General features: G+C 41.8%; 1 pseudogene; it reads right to left on the reverse strand.

The window, feature by feature from the left end:
• Positions 1–21265: 21265 nt before the first annotated feature.
• LOC117033331 (60S ribosomal protein L37-like) lies at positions 21266–24003 on the reverse strand (annotated as a pseudogene).
• Between the last annotated feature and the right edge of the window lie 1854 nt (positions 24004–25857).

The following is a 25857-nucleotide window of genomic DNA, read 5'->3' on the forward strand; positions in this document are numbered from 1 at the left end:
TGTGTGGCACGAATAACATACCCATGATAAGTAGGCAGTCTAGGTCATGGAGAGTTTATCATGGGTTGGGAAACTGAGGAATGCTGCCTCCCTTTGAAGATGAGACAGCTGATTTAGCTGTGATGAACAGCTTTGAAGAGGCAGAGGGAAGGAAGGAAGGAAGGGAGGACGTTCAGGTAGGGAAAATAGGATGAAGGTGCTGAACACAGAGGGCATACAATTAGTTTGGGGGCCCCTGAGGCAATTAGTCCCATGTATACAGAAGGTACCTTTGTTGAGGAATGGTAGTGCCAAAGACAGGAAGGTGGTGAGAAAGGAAAGGATTTGGAGTTTCCTGAGAGCTGGGTAGAAGTCCAAAGTTGATGTGAGTGGGATACTGGAGGGAAATTATGGCAAAATCAGTGCAGAGTGTCATTGGTCTGGCAGGTGGGGGCAGGGTGTTGTGGCTGTTTCGTTTTTGGTATGAAGGGAATCTATCCATCTACGTGCGGCCAGTAGGTCAGGGGGTTTAAGATACCGGAGAGCAGGAGGTCAAAGGGAAGCAGGCCCCAGTCCTTGGGAAGGGGTGGCATACCAGGAGTCACAGTAAACACACAGGTCAGGTCCGGACCTGGCCCCTCACTGCTGGTTCGCTGCTCGCTTCCTGCCTTCAACAGTGCCTGGTACAGAGGAGTCCGTACACATATCTGTTGAAGGAGAGCTGGATCAAGTCTAATTTTGCAAAATTTCTGTACAAAATTCGGCAAATCTCTGGTTTTTTCTCCAGGCCTCAGTGTCACCTCCCTATGATGGAGTTATTTTTTCAAGTGTACCTCATGGTCATTTAGGGCCATGTGAGTCTCAAGAACTAATAATCCTGAGCTTGCTGAGGTCTTTAAGGATTGGGAAGGATGACGAGATCCCAGTGAGGCGTCTGGCAGCTGCTTTCTGCCTCTCCTCCCTCTTTGCTTTGTGTTTGAGCCTCCCTGGGGTGGTAAGAGGATATTGCCAGGACTTATCAATTATTACTGCTAGAAGGCAGCTTATACATGTGGCCTTGCCATTAGTCAGATGAACTGAGTCAGGCCTGAGGGGAACAGGGCTCATTCAAACCACATGGCTTCTTGGTGTCAGCTCAGAGTCCAGCCTCATTCATGCAAGAATTTAACAAATATTGCTGAGTGTGTCCTATGGGTCAGGCACTGCTTCAGTGCTGGAGATACAGCAGTGAGCAAGTAGACAAAACTGCTGAGGTGGGGAGACAATCAGTGAGATAAGTAAGGTGGATGGTGAGAGGTACCAAGGAAAAAGCAGTGGGAGAGGGATTGGGGGCTCGCAGTTGTACAGAGGGTGGTCAAGGAAGGCCTCGGTGAGAACACGACGACATTAAAACAAAGCACTGACCAGGAAGAGAGAGGGAGCCTGGGGACCCTGGGGCTTCTGGGTGCCGAGTGGTGCAAGGCCCCAGCATGTACAAAGGGCCCAAGAGTGGGCCTGGCACATTCCAGAAGCAGAGAGGAGTGATGTGAGAGGACAGTAAGAGGATATGGGGCCTGAGGGACAATGGGGCCAGCTGAGGGGTCTCAGGGTCTATTGTGAAGCCTTTGGCTGTGATCTTTCCCACTGACCACCTATAGTCTAATTCATGACCCTGTCTTTTCCTGTTGACTCTCAAGGGCACTGGGACTTCTATGGGCAGAGGGGAGAATGTGGCAGCCAACAGGGCTCTCCAAAGTACATAGCAGTGGTGCGGGCAGCTGCCTGGGGCACCTGTGCTAGGCCTACCCCCGCACCCCGTCTGTCAGGCTGACAGGACATACTGTGTTTCCCCGAAAATAAGACCTAACTGGAAAATAAGCAGTGGCATGATTTTTCAGGATGCTCGTAATATAAAATAAGCCTTAAAGCGTCTTTTGGAGCAAAAATGAATATAAGACCCAGTCTTATTTTGGGGGAAATACGGCAGGCCTTATTTTATATTACGAGCATCCTAGAAAATCATGCTAGGGCTTATTTTCCTGTCAGGTCTTATTTTTGGGGAAACGAAGTAGTGGCCTCCAAATCAGTTGAGTATACAGAATCTGTAAAATATTGAAGGAGAGCAAGTTCATAGCCAAAGCAAGTGCAAAGAGCAAGGTCAGAGTTCAGCAGCACCCCTGCCGGGGCTGAGTGAAGAACAGAACCAGATATATTTATGTAGAAGTACCTGACAGGGGCTGGCCCAGTGGCTCAGGCAGTTGGAGCTCCATGCTCCTAAAGCCGAAGCCTGCTGGTTTGATTCCCACATGAGAGCCAGTGGGCTCTCAACCACAAGGTTGCCGGTTCGATTCCCACAAGGGGTGGTGGGCTGCGCCCCCTGCAACTAGCAACGACAGCTGGACTTGGAGCTGAACTGCGCCCTCCACAACTAAGACTGAAAGGACAACAACTTGATTTGGAAAAAGTCCTGGAAGTACACACTATTCCCCAATAAAGTCCTGTTCCCCTTCCCCAATAATTTAAAAAAAAGAAAAAAGGAAAAAAAGAAGTACCTGACAAACAGTGATGTCCTAATGGAGATCCCTAATGGAGATCCGTCTGATTAACTCAGACTTGTAGTTTCCAGTGTCCCATGCTTCCTGCCAGTGCTCTATGTCTACAGGAATGATCCACATGAATGAGGTCTCTGCTCTGACTGGTTTGCCAGGGATCAGTGTGGATGCCAGGCCCTGGGTGAGCAACTGAGGCAGTTGGTTGACTAGCACTGTAGTTTTAGAGCAAGCTTCTGCCTGCCAGGGCTCCCAGACCTCGTAAGAAACTGTTACATGCCTTGGGGCAGAGCCAGGTGGGCAGATCCACTTCCGTGGGCATCTCAACCTCTCCTGGTGACCAGTCTCCTCTGCTTTGTGGGTGGCCTGAGAAGGGTCTGGGTAGTGCCAGAATCCAGGGCCAGACCACTGTCCAAGTTCGGTCAAGTTAGAGTGGAAATCTGGCTCTGAACTCTTGTCAGTGATCTTCAGCTATGTGCTCCCTCTCCCTCCGCCAAGGAAGTGCAGTTCAGGAGTCAAAGTCAACTCAATTCCACAATCACTTATTGTTTTCTAGCTGCCAGGCACTTTATCTGTTGCAGAGAATACTAAGATTGATAAGGCACAGGACTTCCTTTCAGAGATATTGAATCTATTTTATGTGTGCATGTGGTGGGGGGGATGTACGTGTGTGTGCACGCACGTTAATTCAAACGTGCTTGTGGGAGGCAGCCTGTGATGTTAGTAGGAAGAATCCTGAACTAGAGTGAGATGGCCTCGTCCCACGTCCCTGTGGGCCTTTGGGTCTGCCACTTGCCCTCTTGAAGTCTTGGCTTCCATTGTTGTGCAAAAGGGAGAGTGAAGCTTGCCCAGTCTGCTTTAGAGGGGCTTGTTGGGAGGATCAGATGGGGCAATGTCCGTAAATGGTAAAAAACTCAACACACAGGCGCACTCATGAATGTTCACACCATGTATGTAAACACAGAAATGCACAGTTAGCAGCACGAGCCAAGCAGAACAGACTAAAATCCAAGAAGGGGCACCAATGGGAGCAGGAGAAGAAACCCCTGAAAAGGATGCAAAATGTCATTCCAAATGCATCTCCATGTGTGGGTGTATTGGTTGACATAGGGCTGTGCACTGCACAGACCCCTGAAGTCCCAGCTCTGCAGAGTCCCCCTAGCTCTCCAGCATAGCAAGAATGTTCCTCCCAACTCTCTTAGAAGGCCACTTTCTCCCCAGGTCAAGGCCATCATTATTGTCAGCTGTAGACATTATTGAGTATGTACTAAGGGTGAGGTATCCGGGTACAAAGGGAAGTAACATTTATGGAGTACACAGTACTGTGTACACAAAACCATGCAAACATTTTACAGTCATTACCTCACTTTATTGTTGACCATAACTGCAAGACAGGTATGGTTATCTTCATTTTATAGAATAATAATAATAAATAATATTTATTAAATGCTTACAAAGTGTTTAACGTTTATTAACACGTTTAATCCTCACAACAGCCTTGTGAGGTAAGTACTATTATTATTTATCCCTACTTTTTGGAGAAGGAAACTGAGGCAAACTGAGGTTAAGTAATTTTCCCAAGGTTAACTGGTATGTAGTTGTGGCCAGCTGCCTGTTTTTGCTCAGATTGATTTCCTGCCTTTCCTAACCTCTGTGCTATATCATAGAGAACTGCATTTCCCAGGCTCCCTTGCTCTCTGACTTCCAGGTTGATTCAGCCAATGGGAAGCTCTAGTGAAAGTTTAGAGAGAGGAGGAGAGAAGCCAGAGTATTTCTCCTCGTCTCTCTCTCTCCCACATCTCTTTCCCCCCCCCAATCTCTCTCTCTCTCTCCACCCTCCCTCCTGTGGTGTCTCTGACAACAGCTTTGTCTCCTACATGGCTCTGATATCTGCTCCACAGGCCCTCACTCCATGGTCCCAGCTCCCATAAGGCAGTCCCCGTGGGGCTCTAGACGACACTACATGACTCCCACTCTGACTCCCACTCTGGGCTTTAACAGCATTCCCTCCTCCTCCTGTTGTACCGCCAGTAGAATAGCTTCCTGTACTTGCATTAGGCTTCTTAGTCCTTCCATCTCATGTCACCAATTCCCTGTATTCAATCCCCTCTGCTTGAAAGACCTAGGAGATTTTTTTGTTTTCCTGGGTGACCTCATTGATATTCAGAGAAGATGATTGGAGAGCCTCCAGTCTTAATCTTTTCAGATGAGAAACAGACTCAGATTTACTCTAGGTTATAAAACTAGTGAAGTACAAAAAAGAACCAAGAACAATTGGGAAAATAAAGAAAAATGATGAGACTGTCATTTTAGATTATCAAAACAGACCTTGAATCTATAGTAATAAAAACAATGTGGTGCAGACACAGAATCAATGGAACAGAATAAAATCCAGAAACAGCTGTAGGAATGAAAGAATGTTTTACTTGTTAAAGGAGGTATTTCAAATAATAGGAAATGCTACTAGAGTGATTAACTGACCTGTCAATTAGGAAAAAGATCCCAAAATAAATTCCAGATGGATTGGGGAGCTAAACCATATGAAAGTACTAGAAATAATACAGAACTCCCCTCCCACCCCCCTCCCCCAAATCTTGGGATTAGGAAAGCCCTTTCCAAGCAAGACTGAAAATACAAAAACCATAAAAGGATAAAGCTGATAGGTATACAATTTACATAATGATTTAAAATTTGGGTCTGGAAAAGAACTCAAAGCTCTAAACAACTTCTTGCCTAACTGGCTTTGTTTGCGATCTCCACAGTGCGCTGTAAATGGAGAGGAAGCTGGGACTCAGTTTCTTGGGTGCTTGTCTTATTCCTTGAATGGAGAAATTGTACATTTCTAGCCCTTCACTCAGCTCGGAGTCACAAGGAGCCAAGGTGAGGAGGTCCTGCCTGCTCCCTCATGGGTGGTTTTCGTGGAGTCCTTAAGCTGCAAAAATGAGATGAGCTCAAGCCAAAGGTTGTTGGAAAGTGGAGATGAAGAGGAAAGGAATTCTGTACACTTTTTAAGGAAATTTATCCACTTGGCCTACTTATTTGCTTGTGAATGCTTGGGAGAGGGCAAGGAGGATAGAACAGAGAAGGTCCGAATAACTGAAAAGTGGGCATCTAAAGCAGTGTGGGGAGAGACATCACCAGAGCCGAACAGCCAAACACACACTCAGTTCTTTGTTAGTTTAATAAGCGTGAGGCTTTTCACATTACATAAAACTTTAGCACAGAATGTCTTTCCTATTTTCCTCGTATGGGTCTCTAAACTGTTTTAAATTATTTTGTTTCTAGTTTTGAGTGTCTTTTTCCACATTTATCTTTTCTGAATTAGAGTTTTCTTTATATTATTTAAATCCATACAGTAAAAAGTGAAAATAAGTTCAAATAATTAGCTGTTTCTGGTCCAATTGCTGATTGGACATTCTGCCCTGACTCAGAACACTGGACTTTTTGTCCAAATGTGCAATCCTGAAGATTGTTACCTTGTGGACTTATTTAATGAAACCATTCAAATAGATAAAACTTGGTTTTGTTGAAAAAATTGAAAAAGAATATGTAGGTCTATCCAAAGGATATCTACGATGGTGAAAGAAAAAAAGCAAGTTCCAGGACACATGTATAATATGGCCTCTTCTTCGTAAAAAACAGAAACGTAAAAAGAAAGTTACACATGGGGTGTGTGTGTGTGATTGTGTGTGTGTGTGTGTGTGTGTGTGTGTGTGTGTGTGTGTTGAAAGAGCACCTGACAAGCTGGTACACAGTAGTTACCTCCTGGAGAGTGGGAGTGAAGAGACTTACTTTTACCTTATGCATTTCTGTATTCTTTTTTCTTCAAGAAGCACATGCGAACTTTTTATTCCAATGAAAAAAATGTAAACAAAACTAGCAAGGCACAGAGAATCCGAGTGCCCCGTGACCCCAGGCTCATCTGGTCAAGGAGAAGATGAAAGGCTGATGGTAAGAATGACGCAACCACATGCCATGCGGTTGGTACAAAGGAGGACATGGCAATTACGAGGAGGGAGAACAATTATGACCTCAAGGCAGCATGGGGATAACCCACCCACAGGGTTGGAGGCCTAGGGAGTGAGTGGAAAGCTGAGGAAGAAGCAGATCTGGAAGGGCAAGGGACTCAGGCTTGACCCGCAGGGGTGGGGAGCTGCTGCTCTGAGGAAAATGATTTAGACAGCAGTTCCCAGTGTGGTTCAGAGACGCCCAGGGGGTCCTGAAAAACCTTCCAGGGGGTCTATGAGGTCAAAACTGTTTCCTAACAACACTAAGCTATTACTTGCCTGTTTTTATTCTCATGCTATCCTGAGTATGCAGTGGAGTTTTCCAGAGGCTACATGACAGGTGATGAGGGCATCATTACCCAAAACCTGACCCCCAGAAACACTCACCTAGAGAGAGTAGTGACAGTGGGACTGAAGAGGAAGGGACAGTGGTAGGCAGCTTCCAGCTATGGAGATGCCCAAGCAGTGTTTAGGTGATGCCTCTTCTCATAGTAAAATGCAAGAGGAGAGAGAGAAATTGAGAGGACTGTTAAACAAAAAGGAGCTAGGATTTGATGGTTTTACAAATTTTCAGCCTCTCCAGAGACAAAAAACACTAAAATTAAGAAATGGCTTCTGAGAAAAGTTTAAATCCAATGTGCTGTTCCAACAGTGATCTAGAGACAGAGCAAGTGGTGTGACTGTCATTGTTTGTTAAGACCTCAAAAATACCAAGAGAAGTACCTACGAGTGCCATTCAGGCACACAAAGGGCACTTTAAAAGGATGTGTACTTTACAGAATCTATCAAATAACAGGGCCTCTAAAAAACCTTAGGGCATTGTTCCTTTGCTGTCTCAGCAGGAGGCCAAGGAGAAGGGCCCATCTCACAGAGATTTGTGGGTGTAGCTTTTGTCTAATGGAGTGGATCCCAATGAGAATCACAGTAGACCCACTAAGCTTTTGTGAGAATGGTATCACCAAAAACAGTGCCAATTTGAACCAAAAGGGACAGAGACAGTATAAACTAAAAAAAGGCTATTGGACCTCCAAAATTCTACTGGCAGGGAAAAGGCTAAGAAAACTACTCAGCTACAAGCACACGAAAAAGAAAAGTCTAGAGGGCAGAACCTAGAACCCCAGATAATTATTCCTAGTCCTTGAAACCTATTTAAGTACTTCCAACAATTTGCCTGGCTGGATTTTGGAATTCGATGAACTTTTGTGGGACTCCTTTATCATTCGTACCACCCCCATTTTTGAAGAGGAATGTCTGCAGCATTTATCCTATGCCTGTTCCACTAGTGTGCGTTTTCAGGGGTAGGTGGATAACATGTTTCCTTTCACACGTCCACAGATTGAGAGGAAGTACCGTCAAGGAACTATACTAGGGGCCTGTTCCACAGCTGATCCTGATTTAAATAATGAAATTCTGGATGTTGAGCTAATGCTGCAATGGATGCAACTTTTGAGGACTTTGTGAGGGAATGAATATATTTCACACGTGACAAGGCACGTGAATCGGTGGATCCAGAGGGAAAACTATGGTAGGCAACTTCTGAGATGGCTCCCAAACATCCCCACCTTCTGGTTCTCAGGCTTTAAAACATGTTAATCCCTCTTTTTGAGTGGGCCTAGTGATTTGATTCTAAAAAGTAGTATATTGGGACATGACTGTGAGATGATAAATGTTTGGGTTTTTTTATTGTGGTGCAATATACATAAAATAAATTTTACCATTTTAAATGTTTTCAAGTGTACAATTCACTTGCATTAGTACTTTCACATTGTTGTGCAATCATCAGCACCATCCATCTTTAGAACGTTTTCTCATCTTCTCAAACAGAAACTCTGTACACATTAAACACTAACTCCCCATTCTCCCTTCTCTTCAGTTCCTGTCCAGCAACCACTATTCTAGTTTCTGTCCCTATGAATGTAACTACTCTAGGTAACTCATATATGTAGAATCATATAATATTTGTCCTTTTGTGACTGATTTATTTCACTTAGCAAAAGGTCTTCAAGGTTCATCCATGGTATAGCACGTGTCAGAATTTCCTTCCTTTTAAAAACTGAATAGGAGGCAGCCAGTTGGCTCAGTTGGTTAGAGCACGGTGCTCTTAACAGAAGGTGAAGGCATTAGGAAGTTCAAACTGATAGTTACAAAATAGTCATGAATATGTAGAGTAAAGCACAGAGCATATAGTCATTAATATGGTAATAACTATGCACAGTGCCAGGTGAATACTAGACTAGTCAGGGAGATCATTTCTTAAATTAAACACATGTCTAATCATTATGCTCTACACCTGAAATAAATATCGAATGTCAACTGTAAGTGAAAAATTTTAAAAGGGGGAAAAAGGTGAAGGGGAACAAGAGGTTCAAATTTCCAGGTATAAAACAAATACGTAAGTCATGGGGATGTAACAGATGGCCTGGGGAATATAGTCAGTATGTTGTGATAGTCTGTACAGTGTCAGACGCTTGCTGGTGATCACTTCTTTGGGTACATAAATGTTGAATAGCTATGGTGGACCCCTGAAACTAATATAATATTATGTGTTAGCTGTATTTTAATAAAAATCTTTAAAAAATAAATTGAAAAATAAATAAATAAAAATTGATGATATAGAGCATCCAAAAAAATCACACACACAGACACACACACACACACACACACATGTATATGTATTCCAAAATCAAATTTCTATGGCAGTGCCTAAAATGTGTCCTGCAGCTGGGTTTCTGAACTAGAAAATACGGTTCATACATTGCAGTTGGTTACTATGCCCCTTTGATCTCACACAATTACTTCTAAAAGAAGGATTCTCAGCTCTATGTCCATGGTCCTCAGGGGATCTCTGAGAGTCCTGATTGCTAATATACAATTTGTGTGTGTGTGTGTGTGTGTGTGTGTGTGTGTGTGTGAACAGATGTGGCTCTTTGAAGGAATAGAATCCAAAGTGTTCATTAGATTCTCTAAGTGATGATAAAGCAAAAGTTGGGAACTAGTGGTATAACAGTAGTAAGATGATTGACTTGAAGAGGGACAAAAGCCAAACAGCACCACTGAGCAACAGTTCACCAGAAGGCTGGTTTGGGGGGGACTAGCTCGGCTTAGAAGAGTAATGTAATCTCTTTGTCTCTAATTTGGGAATAATAACATTGGTCTATCTACCTCAGTGGGAAGATGCATGTGAAAACACGTTGCACCTCAGAAATGGCTCAGAGACCATCAAAATCCATGCCAATGTTAGTTTCTAAGATTACAGGGAATTCACATTTCTGAGAGAGACTTTTGCACCCTGATCTCTATCCCTGCTATAGTGAGGAAAACGTGAAATCATAGGCTGGTGTTTTGCATTTCCCCATCTGTTGACACTCTGGGTAATGGAACCTGAAGAGAAGACAAGGTCTGGGCTCTTCTCTTTATTGGTGTAATACCTGCGCACCCACACGTCATTGCTCTCGCCTGTCCTGCAGCTTGGCTAGACTCCTGCCTAGAAATAGGATGGAATGGGAATACCCCAAGACTTGTTATTTATTCCCAATGGAGCCCTTTCTCAGAGACTTAACTTCCCTCTCTCACCATAGGTTGCTTACACAATATCTTGCCTATGAGAAACGGTAATCTTGTTTTTCTGTGCTTCTCCCAGAGGCCCTAGAGTATTGAGTATTTACAAGGGAATTTGTGCCCAGGCCAGGCTGAGAGTAGGGTAGGGGTTGGAATCATGACCCAGGCTTCCTGGGCCAACTATTTCAAGCAAGTAAGGTAAGAATGATGAATGCCAGGTGGTCCGAGAGAACGGGAGGCCTCCCCTGCTCCAGATTGTGGTAGAGGAGAAAGAGCTATAAAACCATAATAACCTCTATTTTAATGATGACACCCTCTTTATTGATAATAAGATTAGGAAGATATAGTTGGATAAATTCCTCCAAGATCTGTGCCAGCTTTTGTTCTCAAATGCCAAGTGTGAATTTCTCAGTGTAATATCTTTGTGAAACATGGCAAGTTTAAACACAATCATTCTACTACTGCTCACCTCTGAATTCTGTTTTATGTTCTCAAAATGGTTAATTTTGTTTCTAAAGGTGTTAATCTTTCAAGAGCCTTCTGTTTAATAGCTAGGAACTTGACCAAGCTATGTGATCCTTATAAAACCTTAGACTATTTGGGAGCCACTAAGAAGATGAAGTCTAACAGATGCAAGTTTGGATTAGCTGGTGACCTAATAGTTAGTAAGCTATCTAAGCCTTTAGCATCTCTAAGCCTTGGTGTCCTCACTTGTAAAAGAGGCACTCAACATTCATTCAACAAATACATTTGGAATGTTTACCACATGTTAGACACTGCTCTAGGCACCACAGACATGAAGGTGAACAAGAAAGACATGCTCCTTGCTCTCATTGAACTTATCACAAGATGTGGATGCTAAACAAAAGATAGCATAATTCAATAGTTAATTCCAATTGCAAGAATAGCATCTACCTTGGTCGATGTTGAGAGGATTAAAAGTCAGTCAGGGAAATTAAAAACTGGTGTCATGGGCCAGCCCAGTGGCTCAGGCAGCTGGAGCACCGTGCTCTTAATGCCAAGGTCGCCGATTGGATTCCCACATGGGCCAGTGAGCTGCACCCTCTGTAGCTAAGATTGTGAACAACGGCTCTCCCTGGAGCTGGGCTGCCGTGGGCTGCTGTGGGCTACAATGTGCTGCCAGGAGCGGCCGGTGGCCAGCGTGAGTGGCCGGCACCCAGCCAGAGTGGCCATGGGCTGTTGTGTGCTGCCACAGGCTGCTGTGCGCTGCCATGAGTGGCCGGTGGCCAGCGTGAGTGGCCGGCAGCCAGCCAGAGCTGCCGTGAGCAGCTGGATGACTGCCTCAGCCAGGGGGAGTGCAAGGCTCATAATACCAGCATGGGCCAGGGATCTGTGTCCTACAACGAGACTGAGAAACAATGGCTTGAACCAGAGTGGGGCAGGGGAGGCGGGGAAAAAGGGAGGGTGGGAAACTGGTGTCGTAATCTGATTCATTAGTTTTGCTAACAGTCCTAATTTGTATAAATATGTGTTGGGTATTAGTCCTGTCAATTTTTTCAAGGATCAATATACAGTCGATCCTTGAACAACATAGGTTTGAACTGGGAGGACCCACTTAATATGTGGATGTTTTTCAATAAATATGTACAGTACTGTAAATGTATTTGCTCTTCCTTATGATTTTCTTAATAACATTTTATTTTCTCTAGCTTACTTTCTTGTAAAAATACAGTATATAATACATATAACATTGAAAATATGTGTTAAAACTTTATATTATCGGTAAGACTTCTGGTTAACAGTAAGCTATTTGGAGTTAAATTTTGGGGGAGTCAAAATTTGTACGTGGGTTTTCAACTGAGTGGGAGGGTCAGCACCCTAACCTCCACAGTGCTCAAGGGTCAACTGTATTTAACTGGTTAGAAGTAACAGCCCTCATGTGACTTAGATGTGTGTCCCTTATAGCAAATGGGAAGACAAGCATTCCTCCTGATGTTGGGGAAGAGATCTTCCCAACCTACGGAAAGAAGCTGAACTTGTTGCTAATTGCTGTGAGGAAGAACAGTGTAGTATTAACATTAACTAGACCCTCCATGCCTAACCTCTGCGACCTGAGCCCCAGGGGAGTGGAAGGGGTGGGCACAGAGTTTTGTGAAGGGTCTCTGAATCCTGATGTGCACCAAGTATTGTCCATAGAATGAAAACATATTTTGCCCACTTATGGATATTACTATAACCTACGTAGATGCTGATGTGATTAATACAGTATAGATTCCTTTAAATGAATTAATGAAGTCTTACTAATGTTTTTTCATTACACATTTCTCAATAAAACCTTGTCCTGCCTTTTCCTGGCTTAAACCTTTAACAGCTCCTCACTGCTCAGGATAAAGTCCAAGTTCCCTCCCAGGAAGTGCAAGATTCTGCTGACCTCTCTTGGCATCTGCGTCACCCCACCCCTGTCTATCCTCCCTGCTCTAACACAGACTCCCCCGGGCCATGGCTTAGAGCCCTCTGCACTCATCTCCATACTTGTTCTGTCATGAATAGATCCAGCGCTCCTGAGTGGGGAAACATACGTCAAAAGAGCTCAAAACAGGAGGCTTTGGCTAGAAATAAATGACAAAGATTTATTCAAGGGTTTTTGGATTTGCAAATCAAAAGCACTACCAGGTAACACCCAGAGTGTTTCACAGAAGAAAGGTTAGAGTTTTTATAGTAAAAAGCGTGTATTTGAGAAAAGCCCGCCCTTCATTCTTGCCTGCAGATTCTCTCAGAATGGGTGTCCCGTAGTCTGGATAATGGATGCCAGGTAGTCTGGATAACAAAACATTCTTTCTTAAGCATGTCAAGAGGCTATCTAAGACATATATGTCTGCAGCACATGAACATTTTCTCTTAAGTCCTTCAGAGGTTTATGTATGGAATTTAGGTACATCCAGGCACTAATGCACACCTGAAAAGTCCAAAAGTTTAAGTTGCTAAGCTAAAGCAAGAACAAAATCATTTCCTTCAGGCGACTTGATTTTAATAATTTAGCAGCTTACCCATAGAGACTCCATTTTATTTCTTCACACTTTTCCTCAATATCAACCCTTCCTGCAGGTGTCAAGCCATTTGAGGTGGGCATGTGTTCACTTGGGCACTGGAACAAGCAGGTCTCATCTTGGGCCCGTCAGTTCTCACCTAGACCACCTCTCTCCTAGGCTCCTGTTTCACTGTCTCTCTCTCTCCCCCTTTCCTGGGGGAGGAATCAAGGCCCAGGTGGAGGTGAGTCCCCTTAGCTTTCTTTCTCTGTCACTGTTGCATCAACCTTGCCTCACTGCATCTCTCCAAAGAAGCACACAAACCATTTTCTGACTGACAGCTATTTTTCTTTCAAGGGTTTCAAAAATAAAGAATCTTAGAAGTCACAAAACTTGATGTTAGTTTTCCATGGACTCTCTTTCTTTAGTGTTATATGGAAATCAGTGTTATATGCTCCATGCCTTCATGTGCTATGCATTCAAATTGTTCAAATCCCTGGGAGAGTCATTAATAAAGATGGGGGAGAAAGGCATTTTTATTCCTCTCTTCATCCTTAAAACCCTCCAAACAATGGAAAAGAAATAACTCAATTTTTAAAAGATGAGAAAACATACAGCAATCACTCAATTTTTATTATGAAATATCATGTTAACAAAAGAGTACATATTTATGTACACTTTAACTAATAACAATAAAATGAACACATGTACTTACTAACCAGGTTTTTTAAATCTAATTTAATTTGTGCCTTAGAAGATTCTGTGTGGATTTCTCCAGTCACAACTTTCTCTCTCCTTCTAGGAAGTATCTACTACCCTGAATTTTTTTTTTTTAAAGATTTTATTGGGGAAGGGGAACAGGACTTTATTGGGGAACAGTGTGTACTTCCAGGACTTTTTTCCAAGTCAAGTTGTTGTCCTTTCAGTCTTAGTTGTGGAGGGTGCAGCTCAGCTCCAGGTCCCGTTGCCATTTCTAGTTGCAGGGGGTGCAGCCCACCATCCCTTGTGGGAGTCAAACCGGCAACCTTGTGGTCGAGGGGATCCACTCCAACCAACTGAGCCATCCAGGAGTGGCAGCTCAGCTCAAGGTGCCGTGTTCAATCTTAGTTGCAGGGGGTGGAGCCCACCATCCCTTGCGGGAGTTGAGGAATCGAACTGGCAACCTTGTGGTTGAGAGCCCACTGGCCCATGTGGGAATTGAACCGGCAGCCTTCGGAGTTAGGAGCATGGAGTTCTAACTGCCTGAGCCACTGAGCCAGCCTTAACCTGAATTTTTAATTAATCATTACCCTCTATTTCTTTAGAGTTTTCCTCTTTAGGTATATTTTCCTGTATAATATATTTTGATATGGGGGAGTTTTTGCATTTTATGAAATCACAAAGTGTATATTTTTCTATGACTTACTTTCTTTCACTCAACTGTATGTTTTTAAGACCCATCTGTGCTGTTGTGTGCAGCTAGAGTTCACTTATTTTTATTCATGAATTGTATTCCATTGTACTATGACTATGTGACACTGTGTTTACCCATCCCCCTCATAGAAGTCATTTTTATGTTTCCAGTTTTTTGTTATTACAAATAGTGCTGGACATTCTTGTACCTGTCTCCAGCTCTAATGAGCTGGAGGAAGCTGTATACTGCCAAGTAAGGGCACTGTTCTGGAAGGCCCGTCTTAATGGTCCTTTGTCTGGAACCATAAGGTGAGCAGCGGGAATGACTCCAGAAGTAGCTTCATCCTAGTTGATGTAGGGAGTGGTGAGGTGGAAGTAATGAGTAAGCCATGTATAGGTACCATGTTAATTGTCTATGTCCCAGCCTCCTAGCTAAGGGAAGCTGCTGGGGGTAAGGAGGGACGACGAAGGGGAAATGAGGGAACAGTATCAGAAAGCCTGCAATACATTGAATGTGTTCTCCAAAATTCATACTTTGAAATCTAATCCCCAATGTGATAATATTTGGAGATGGAACCTCTGAGAGGTGATTTGGTCATAAGGGTGGAGGCTTCATGAATGAGATTAGTGCCCTTATAAAAGTGACCCCAGAGAGCTCTCTGACCCTTTCTGCCATGAGCATAGTGAGAAAACAGTGGTCTATGAACCAGGAAACAGGCACTCACCAGACACAAAATCTTCTGGTGCCTTGATCTTGGACTTTCCAGCATCCAGAATTGTGAGTAATAAATGTTTGTTGTTTAAGCCTCCCAGTGTATAGTATTTTATTTATAGCATCCCAAACAGATGAAAACAAAGCTTGTCTTGGAGATCCAGTCAAGATGGTGGAGTAGGTAAATTCTGTGCTTACATCTCCTCACGACCACATCAAAATTACAGCTAAACTGCAGAACAACCATCATTGAGAACTGCCTGATGTCTAGCTGAACCGAAGCCCTACAATTAAGGACATACAGAAGAAGCCACCTCGACTGGTAAGAGGGATAGAGATGCAGAATGGGCTGGTCCCACACCCACGTGTGACCATTAAAAATCAGTAGGAATAACGTGGTTGTGGAGGTTCCTTCACACTCCTGAGGAGTGAGGGATCCCAGCCCTACACCAGGTCCCCAGGGTTCCAGTGCTGGGGAGAGAAGACCCCATAGTTTCTAGCTGTGAAAACCAGCAGAGGTTGTGTCTGAGTGAGACAGAAAGTAGCTAAAGTCCCAAGCCCTCCTCTTAAAGGGACCGTGCACAGATATACTTTCTGATGGACTCACTCTGAGCTCCAGCACTGGGGCAGCAGCTTCAAAGATGCCAGGGACACACAAGGAGGAACTGAATTATCTGGCTTCAGGGCAAGGGCTGGAGGGGCAGATTTCTCCCAAATGGAGGAGCTGGCAGAAGCCATTGTTTCTTTGTTGAGCCCTCTCTCCTCCCAGATATGGAAGGCAGCCACCATATCTGAGTGTCCATCAACCTGGCTAACATCATTCATTGGCCCTGATTCCCTGAGACCCTGCCCTACTCAACTTTCAGGTCCACCCAAGGTGCTTCCAGGGGATTTCTGTATAAATGGCTTGTCTTGGCTCATACTGTGGACTTTCCTAAAATTTCTCAAAGGTTCACAAAACCCAAACAAACAGCAACTGGCTTCAGGTTGTCCCGTACCTCTGGCTGAGCAGCCTTAAGCCTGGCATTAGCAACAGCTGGCCTTATTCACAGCTTGGCCTCTCAAGGCAGCTCCAAGCCCCGCACAGGCAGCAACCATCTGTGGATTGCTTTGTGACTCATGCCAGGTGACCCTAGGTAGGGCACAGGCTGTACTTGGCTTGTGATGATGTCCCTCCCAGGAGGCTCCAGGACTGGCACACCTGGTGGCCAGCTTCAGACCCAGCGGGAACACCACCCAGACAGCTGCAGGGATGACACACTTGAAAGGCACACTGGGCAGGCACTAGAGCCCTGTTAAAGTGAATCCTGCTCTGTAGGGTCAGCCTATGCACAACAGCTCCTCCACGGCCAGTCCTCACAACCAATCAGCCCAAGGATCAATCCCTCCTATTGATATACCAACAGCAACTAAGGCTCAACTACAATAGGAGGGCACACACAACCCACACAAGGGGCACACTTGAAGTACCCAGCTCAGGTGACCAGGCAAACTGTGCCACGGAACCCCACAGCACACCTACAATATAAGGCCATTCTACTAAAACTGGGAGTCATAAGAGCCTTACCTAATACATAGAAACAAACACAGGGAGGCAGCTAAAATGGGGAGACAAAGAAACATGTCCCAAGAAAAAGAACAGACAAAGCTCCAGAAAAGGAACTCAACAAAATGGAAACAAGCAACCTACCAGATGCAGAGCTCAAAATACTGGTTATGTGGATGTTCAATGATCTCAGGGAGAACTTCAACAAAGAGACAGGAAACATAAAAATGGAGAAAGAAAACAAAAAGGATCCAGTCAGAAATAAAGAATACAATAATTGAATGAAGAATAGAGAGACACAATAGTTGATTAAGTGAAGCAGAGGATCAAACCAGTGATTTAGATGAGAAGATAGCAGAAAACACCCAATGAAAACAACAAAAGAATCCAACAAAATGAGCATAGTTTAAGGGGCCTCCGGGACCACATGAAGCATATAAACAATGTTGAGCATCTCTACATTCACATCATAGGGGTGTCAGAAGGAGAAGAAAGAGGAATTGAAAACCTATTTGAAAAAATAATGGCGAAAACTTTCCTCACTTGGTGAAAGAAATAGACATATAAGCTCAGGAAACACAGAGTCCCAAACAAGAACCCAAACAGGCCTACACCAAGACACATCATAATTAAAATGCCAAAGGTTAAAGATAAAGAGAGAATCTTAACAGCAGCAGGAGAAAAGCAGTTAGTTACCTACAAGGGAGCTCCCCCAAGACTATCAGCTGACTTCTCAACAAAAACTTTGCAGGCCAGAAGGGATTGGCAGGAAAGATTCAAAGTGATGAAAAGCAAGGACCTACAACCAAGATTACTCTACTGTGGGGACAGAGCCTCAAAAAGCAGTTTCCAGGCTCTCGGCCTCACATAGAAAGGTGCTGGCTCAGGTAGTAAATGACCATCGACTGTGATCAAATGGCCATCAGCTGTGGCTAGTTGGCCGTCAGCTATAACCAGTGAGCCATTGGCCACTAATATAACTGCCGTGGCTACGCTAGCAGAAAATGGGGGCTAGCAAGCAGATGGTGGCTGAGCCTGCAAGCGGCACAGTGAGGGTTGAGAATTGTGTGGCTCCTGTTTCCTGTTTCTCCAACCCAGCCGCCAGCAAGAGTATAGTGGTATGACTTCCCTACCCATGGCTCCGTGGGTGTTCCTTTTTGGCCTAGCCATCTCCTGCGTTCTTGTGTGGGGAGTGGGACCAGAGACCCCGCAGGCCGCCCCGCGTGACAACTGGTCCAGCGAGCAGGGTCCCCTGCACGACATCTACCCAACAAAGCTATAATTTAGAATTAAAGGACAGATAAGAAGCTTCCCAGACAAGAAAAACCTAAAGGAGTTCATCACCACCAAACCAGAATTACAAGGAATCTTAGAGGGACTTCTTTAAGACAAAAAAAAAAAAAAAAAGGATGAAAAATATGAATAGTAAAATGGCAATAACTACATATCTATCAACAATTACTTTAGATTTAAATGAATTAAATGCTCTACTTAAAAGATAAGGTGGCTGAATGGATAAGAAAACAAGACCCTTACATATGCTGCCTTAAAGAGACTCACTTCAGATCAAAAGACACACACAGACTGAAAGTAAGGGGATGATAAAAGATATTTCACGAAAATGGAAACAAACAAAAAAAGCTAGGGTAGTAATACTTATATTAGATAAAATAGACTTTAAAACAAAGGCTATAGGGCGGGCCCAGTGGCTCAGGAAGTTGGTTGCTCCGTACTCCTAACACTGAAGGTTGCCAGTCGATTCCCACATGGGCCAGTGGGCTCCCAACCACAAGGTTGCCGGTTTTGACTCCTCGAGTCCCGCAAGGGATGGTGGGCTCTGCCCCCTGCAACTAACAATGGCAACTGGACCTGGAGCTGAGCTGCACCTTGCAACAACTGCAATTGAAAGGACAACTTGACTTGGAAAAAATCCTGGAAGTGCATACTGTTCCCCAATAAAGTCTTATTCTCCTTCCCCAATAAAATCTTTAAGAAAGAAAGAAAGAAAGAAGAAAGAAAGAAAGAAAGAAAGAAAGAAGAAAGAAAGAAGAAGAAAGAAAGAAAAAGAAAGAAAGAAAGAAAAAGCTAAATATACAATTAAATAAAAAAACAAAGGCTATACCAAGAGACAAAGAAGGAGTCAATAATCCCACTTCTGTGTCTTTATCTGAAGAAACCCAAAACGTTACTGTGAGGAGACATGTGTATCTATGTGTTCATCACAGCATTGTTTACAATGGCCTGTACATGGATGCAGCCTGGGTGTCTGTCTATGGAAGAATGGATAAAGAGGAGGTGGTACATATATACAATGGAATATTGCTTGGTCATGGGAGGGAATGGGTTTCTGCCATCTGCAGCGGCATGGATGGACCTGGAGGGTATTGTGATGAGCGGAGTGTCAGACAGAGAAAGACAGATACAATGTGATTTCACTTATATATGGAATCCAAAGAACAAAAGAAACAAACAAAACAGAAAAAAACTCATAGATACAGAGAACATATGGGTGGTTGCCAGATGGAAGGAGGTTGGGGGTAAGTGAAAAAGGGGATGGATTAAGAAATACAAATTAGTAGTTACAAAATAGTCATGGGGATGTAAAGTACAGCAAAGGGACAATAGTCATTAATATGGTAACAATTATGTATGATGCCAGGTGGGTACTAGACTAGTCAGGGATTTCATTTCTTAAATTATATAAATGTCTAACCACTATGATCTATACCTGAAATTAATATAAGATAATACTGAATGTTAGCTGTAATTGAAAAATTTAAAAGATGGGGAAAAGGTGAAGGGGAATAAGAGGTTCCAATTTCCAGGTATAAAACAAATAAATCATGAAGATGTAATGTATAGCATGGGGAATATAGTCAATAATATTGTGATAGCATGATACAGCTTCAGATGGTTGCTGGGCTTATCATAGTGATCACATTTTTAGGTATGTAAATGTTGAATAACTATGGTATACACCTTAAATTAACATAATGTGGTATATTAGCTATATTTTAATAAAAATCTTTTTTTAAAAAAAGCTTGTCTTAGGGAGTGTTGCCACACAGACTTCCTGTATCCTGAAAATTGGGGGATATGCCCCAGATAGAAGAGAAAACTGATTTCGTGATAGAGTGTTTGAAGAACATAACTTAAAACTGTGGTCTGTCTAGGTCACTTGCCTTATCTTTCTCTAAATTAATTTTAATAAATAACTAGTCTCTTTCAAGGATGAGCAATGATTGGAAAGACTTATGAATAATTAGTGAAACTTCCAGTTAAACAAGCTGGTATTTATAGCCATCCCTCCCCAAAACACTACTAAATGACAGTGAAGGAGTATAAAAGGGCTTAACCCCCAAAGGAGTCAGGAGATATCAGTAGATGAGAGATTCAATGCATTTTTTAAAGAAAAGAACAAGATGGAGTAACAAGAGGGCAACTAAATTAGCAAAATAGAGGAAGAGATTGCTCAAAATATCCGCAGACACCATGAAAGCACCAGATATTATATAAAGTGGGGGTGAGGCATAGGATGAGAACAGCTGAATATTAGATCATAAGCCCTTTCCTCCAGCCTTAGAGCAAGGTAAACACCAGCCTAAGCAGTAAACTATAGATTCAGTTTCTGTAGAAACCAAATCTGAAAGGTTCTTTACTTGGAGACACAGATTGTAAAGGAATTGATGATATCTTACAGAATAGAAACACAAGGATTAAGAGGAAGTCTGCCCTAAAGAAAAAAAAAAGTTCTGCCCTATTATATGACCCAGAAAATTTACTACTAGGTATATATACTCAAGAGAATTAAAAACATATGTCCATACAAAAACTTGTACACAAATGTTGATAGCAGCTTTTTCACAATAGTCAAAAGGTGGGGGGGGGGAACCCAAATGTCCATAAACTGATGAATGGATAAACAAAATGTGGCATATTCATATAGTTAAATATCATTGGCCATAAAAAGGAATGAAGTAGGGGCGGCCGGATGGCTCAGTTGGTTAGAGCGCGAGCTCTCAGCAACAGGGTTGCTGGTTTTGATTCCCCCATGGGCCAGTGAACTGCGTCCTCCACAACTAGATTGAAGACAATGAGCTGCCGCTGAGCTGCCAGAGGGGCGGCCGGATGGCTCAGTGTGTTACAGCATGAGCTCTTACCAACAAGGTCATCAGTTCAATTCACTCTTAACAATAAAGTTGCCAGTTCAATTCCTGCATGGGATGGTGGGCTGCGCCTCCCCACCCCACACACACACAACTAAGATTGAAAATAGCGACTGGACTTGGAGCTGAGCTGCACCCTCCACAACTAGACTAAAGGACAACGACTTGACTTGGAGCTGATGGGCCCTGGAGAAACACACTGTTCCCCAATATTCCCCAATTAAAAAAAATGTTTTAAAAAAGGAATGAAGTATGATACATGCTACAATATGGGCAAACCTTGAAAGCATTATGGTAAGTGAAAGTAGCCAGTCACAAAGGACCACTTATTATATAATTCTATTCATGTGAAATGTCCAGAATAGGCAAATCATAGAGACAGAAAATAGATTAGTGGTTGCCAGGAGCTAGGAGGAGAGGGGCACAGGGGGTGACTGCTAATGGATATGGAATTTCTTTTGAGGGTGATGAAAATGTTCTGAATGTACTAAACCACTGAGTTGTATACTTTAAAACAGTAGATTTCATGGTATGTGAATTATATCTGAGAGAGAAAGAGAGAGAGAGAGAGAGAGAGAGAGAGAGGAGGAGGGAGAGAGAGAGAGAGAGAGAGAGAACCTATGAGATCCCCTACAACTTTAGCTTTAAGTCCAGGAGAGTCAAATAAGAGATTTTAAATTATGCATCAGTTTGATTACAATAGCAAATTACTGAAAACAATAGAAATGTCCACCAGTAGAAATTGGGTTTAAAAATATGATGTATTACGCCAATTGAAATGCAATGAAGCTACTTAAATAATATGAGATAAATATGTTTAATGACAAAAACATTTTTGTGAGATATGACATGAAGAAAACAGATTGAAAAATAATATATATATACACACATATATATATAGTCATCTCATTTTGTAAGGAAAAGTTATGTATGTATCTGTCTGGAAGTATAAATACCAAAATGTTAACCATGGGGCAAAAAAAAGGAGAAAAGAGTTAGTCTGTCTCCTGAATGGTGGGCTCTCCAGCCCTCTTCTCTCACTCTGCCTCCTAGATCATAAGTGACTCTCACCTCCTGAAAGAGGAGAGACAAATAAGCAAAAAGCAGATGAAAAACATATATCAGAAGAGGGATTACTTCAGGAGACAGAGAGCCCAGCAAATAATTCTCCATGATCTCAAAGAATGACAGCTGAAATAGTCTCCCTAACACAAGAGCTCAAAGAAAAGATCCAAGAATGCAAAAAAGAGATTCTAAGGTCACAGAAGGTGATGCAAAGCAGGCTGACCTAGTTCAGAAAGAAAGGAAGGAAAAATAGCAATATTACAGAGATAAATACCCAGTCAGAAGCCATAAAAATTGGAATAAATACAACTGAAAAATATTATAAATGAATGCAATTGAGAACACAAAACAAAATGAAATAGAAAAAAAAAGCATTGTAAAAAATATTTAGAGGAAAGACAATTTAATGGAAGACATGTACAAAGGACACAAATACAGATACAAAGATTATAATAAAAAAGACATACAGAAGCACAAAAGATTATGTATACTTGGCATTGCTAAAGTAGAGTACACAATAAATTGAACAGAAAAAAATATTCACAGGTATTATAGAAAAAATACTTTCCAGAAATACTTGAATCTACAGATTGAAAGGACAAATTGTATCCTAGGAAAAAAACCAATACAGATTGATCATAGCAAGGATTGCTAGTTTTTCTCCATATTCATTCTCCCTTCTTCCATAATAGTAGAATAGTTTTAGCTGGATATGTGGTCACCCCGAATGAAGACTATATTTCCCAGTTTCTTTGCAGTTAGGTAGGGTCATATGACCAAGTTCTGTCCAATGGGATGTGACCCAAAGATTAGTATGTGCAACTTCTGGGTATATTCTTAAAGGGAAGGAAAGGTATGTGCTTCTTTTTCTCTTTTCCCCTTCCTGTTGGCTAGAAAAGGCATCTTGGTCTATGTGTAAAAGGACAATATGCTAGGGATGGGAGAGCAACCAAAACGGAGAAAGAGCCTGAACCCTCACAATGTCATTAGAGCATGCTGATTATCAAGCTTATATCATAAATGAGAAACAAGCACATTTCTCTCTTTTAAAGTCACTGTTTTTGGGGGGAGTTTCTGTCTGAATTTATATCTTAAATAATACATTGGTTAAGGTAGATATTGGTAAAGTTGCTGAATTTCAGAGATAAAGAAAGAATTTTAAGTATGTCCAAGTAGAAGAAGCACGTCATATACAAGGAATAAATGTCAGTTAGCCTTAGGCTTCCCCCAAAGCAACACTCAATGGCAAAAGATGAAAGAGCAATATCTAGAAAGATCTGAGGGAAACAATGACCCAAAAGAATTTTTACCCAATTTCCCTTTTAAGTATAAAGACACAGACCCTTTGAAGCATGTAAGAATCCATGAGACCTATATGGGGGGAAAAGAAAAGACTACTTGATAACAAAATTCCACCAATAAAGGAATGGCTCCAAAATAGGAACAAAGCCATAGTAAATAAAAACAATAATGAGCACCAGATCCATTTTTAAAAAGAACCAACCAGACAACTGTCGGAATTGTGGTAAATAATAACATGTAAATTTTGTTAACCTTTCTTATATGAAATGATACAACCAACAAAATTAGAAGGAGGAGGCAAGGGGAGAGGAAGTTAGAGGAAGTGTAAGTGTATAATTTCCTCATGTTTCTTGGCTGGAAGTTAGATATTGTCTAAAGTTGAAACATGTTGTTTTTAAAAACGACTCAAAACTTTTCTTTTTATTCTTAAAATCAAAAGAATTATTGTGCAACTAATTGTTGAAATCCTTAAGGAGGAACTGGATGCTGCAACAGCTGCCTCTGGGTTTCTGTGTTGTTCCTTCACAGAATCCATGCCTGAATCTGCGGTATACAAGTTTTAGATGGCTCATTGCACCAGTCCAGGTGGTATTTCGTCTTTTAGTCTTAGCACTCCAGTTGTCCTTTCTCTCCCGCTTGGCAAGGTAGCCACATGTGCCACAGGTGGACTTCTAAAGATGATAGGCTTTAGAGCCACAGCGGTGGCATAACATATTCGTCTTATTGCAAAGCTTTCCCGATGATGAAGTTCCATTCGTCATAGCGCTTCTGTGGCCGAGACCAAAGAGACTCAAAAATGTAACGTTATCCTTTTTCTTAATTTAAAGGCCTATTTTTAGGAAGCTGTAGTTCTTGGTGTCAAGAAATATTTTCTGAAGTTCGAGAAATTCCTTCAAGTTTTTCCTCCTGATAAATGTCATGCTTGTGTTTAAAAGAAAAATGTGATCCCATTTTTTGTAATGCTATTTGTGGGTATTTCCATTCCTGTGAAATGATTTTTCTTTCTCACCTACACATACAAACACACACTTTCTTTCATTGGCATTATTATATGTATATTTATTTGCATATAGAAACATCTACAATGATGGCCTCTAATTGTCAACAGTGAATTAACTGTCTCTGAGTGATGGAATTGGGATCAAATTTATTTTTGTTTTTTACTTTTCTCCTTGACAGTTTTTGGCATGTTTGTGAGTTTTATAATACAGTAACTAAGCATAGACCAGACCTCGAACATGCAAGATTATTAGATGTTCTGTATTATTAAAACTTTCTAGGTATTAGTCTATTGCTATTCCAAGGTGTACTTTCACAAATACAAATGTATTTGTAATGTACTTCATTAATTTGTACTTGCCTTAAGAATATAGTGATATAAGTAATCTATATATTAAAATAGTATATTCTAGTTTGAATATATTATAAATATAATTGGCTTTAGTAAAAACACACTAATTCAATACTTGAAAATAGAATGTACAGTACAGATTATAATTCAGTGTATTACAATAGAGGTACTACGTGGGCAGAGTTAATTTGAAAAGAGAAATAATTCCTTGCAGGAGATGTGTATGCAGCACAGCCTTTATCTTTGAAGAGGCATATTTATACAAAAAATTAGAAAAACTATTATATTTATAACTTAAACTGAAACTCCCTTTATTATCAAGAGCATTCACAGTATGCATAATCATTAAATTTTTTATACTGTCCAAAAACTTAACCAAAACAGTTTACTCTATAATAAAAAGAAAACTCAGTTATTTCACATAGCCATTCAAATATACCTTAAGGGGTAGCCAGTCAACTCAGTTGGTTAGAGCGTGGTGCTAATAACACCAAGGTTGCCGTTTCATCCCCACGAGGTCCACTGTAGGCTGTGCCCTCTTTTTAAAAATATATATTTTATTATATATATATATATATGTCTATAAATCTATATATTATTTATAGACATATATATATATATGTCTATAAATCTATATATATTTATAGACATATATATATATATCTATCTATGTCTTTAAAAGGCTTGTGGTTGCATGTTAATGGCTGAATGGAATTCCATCACATGAATTTACTTGGCAAATTCTCAATTGTTAACAATAAGGTCATTTCTAATTTTTGCTAACTATTAACAATTTGCTTACATTCTTAGTTATTTCTTTGAGATAGATTTCTAGAAGAATCATTGGGTCAAGGGAACATATATTCCCAAGGTGTCCTACATTTATTGCCAGGTTCCCTCCCAGAAAGGCCTGGCCATTTACACACTTCCCACCTACAGTTCAGGGAAAAAATTTGTTGCCTCCCCATATCTTCACTATCCAGGGTGTTATTCTAGGCCAGGCAAACTCAGAATGTCTTCTCAGGTGTCTGAAGAAATGTCCTCACCAACTAAAGACTTCGATTATATGTATACCCATACAGGGCATTGGACCTTCTAAGAAGCTTTGGAGCAACCCAGCGTCCAAGTGACTATACTCAAGTGGATGGATCTAGCCCTGATTCCCATGCTTTGCTTTGCCACTCACCTCCGATTTTCTCCAGACTACAAACTCGAAGTTGCCCTCCACATACAGCATGCCTGTCCTTGACCCCTCATTGCGTTT

Source organism: Rhinolophus ferrumequinum, chromosome 13, assembly GCF_004115265.2.
Source record: "Rhinolophus ferrumequinum isolate MPI-CBG mRhiFer1 chromosome 13, mRhiFer1_v1.p, whole genome shotgun sequence".
Taxonomy (NCBI): Eukaryota; Metazoa; Chordata; class Mammalia; order Chiroptera; family Rhinolophidae; genus Rhinolophus; species Rhinolophus ferrumequinum.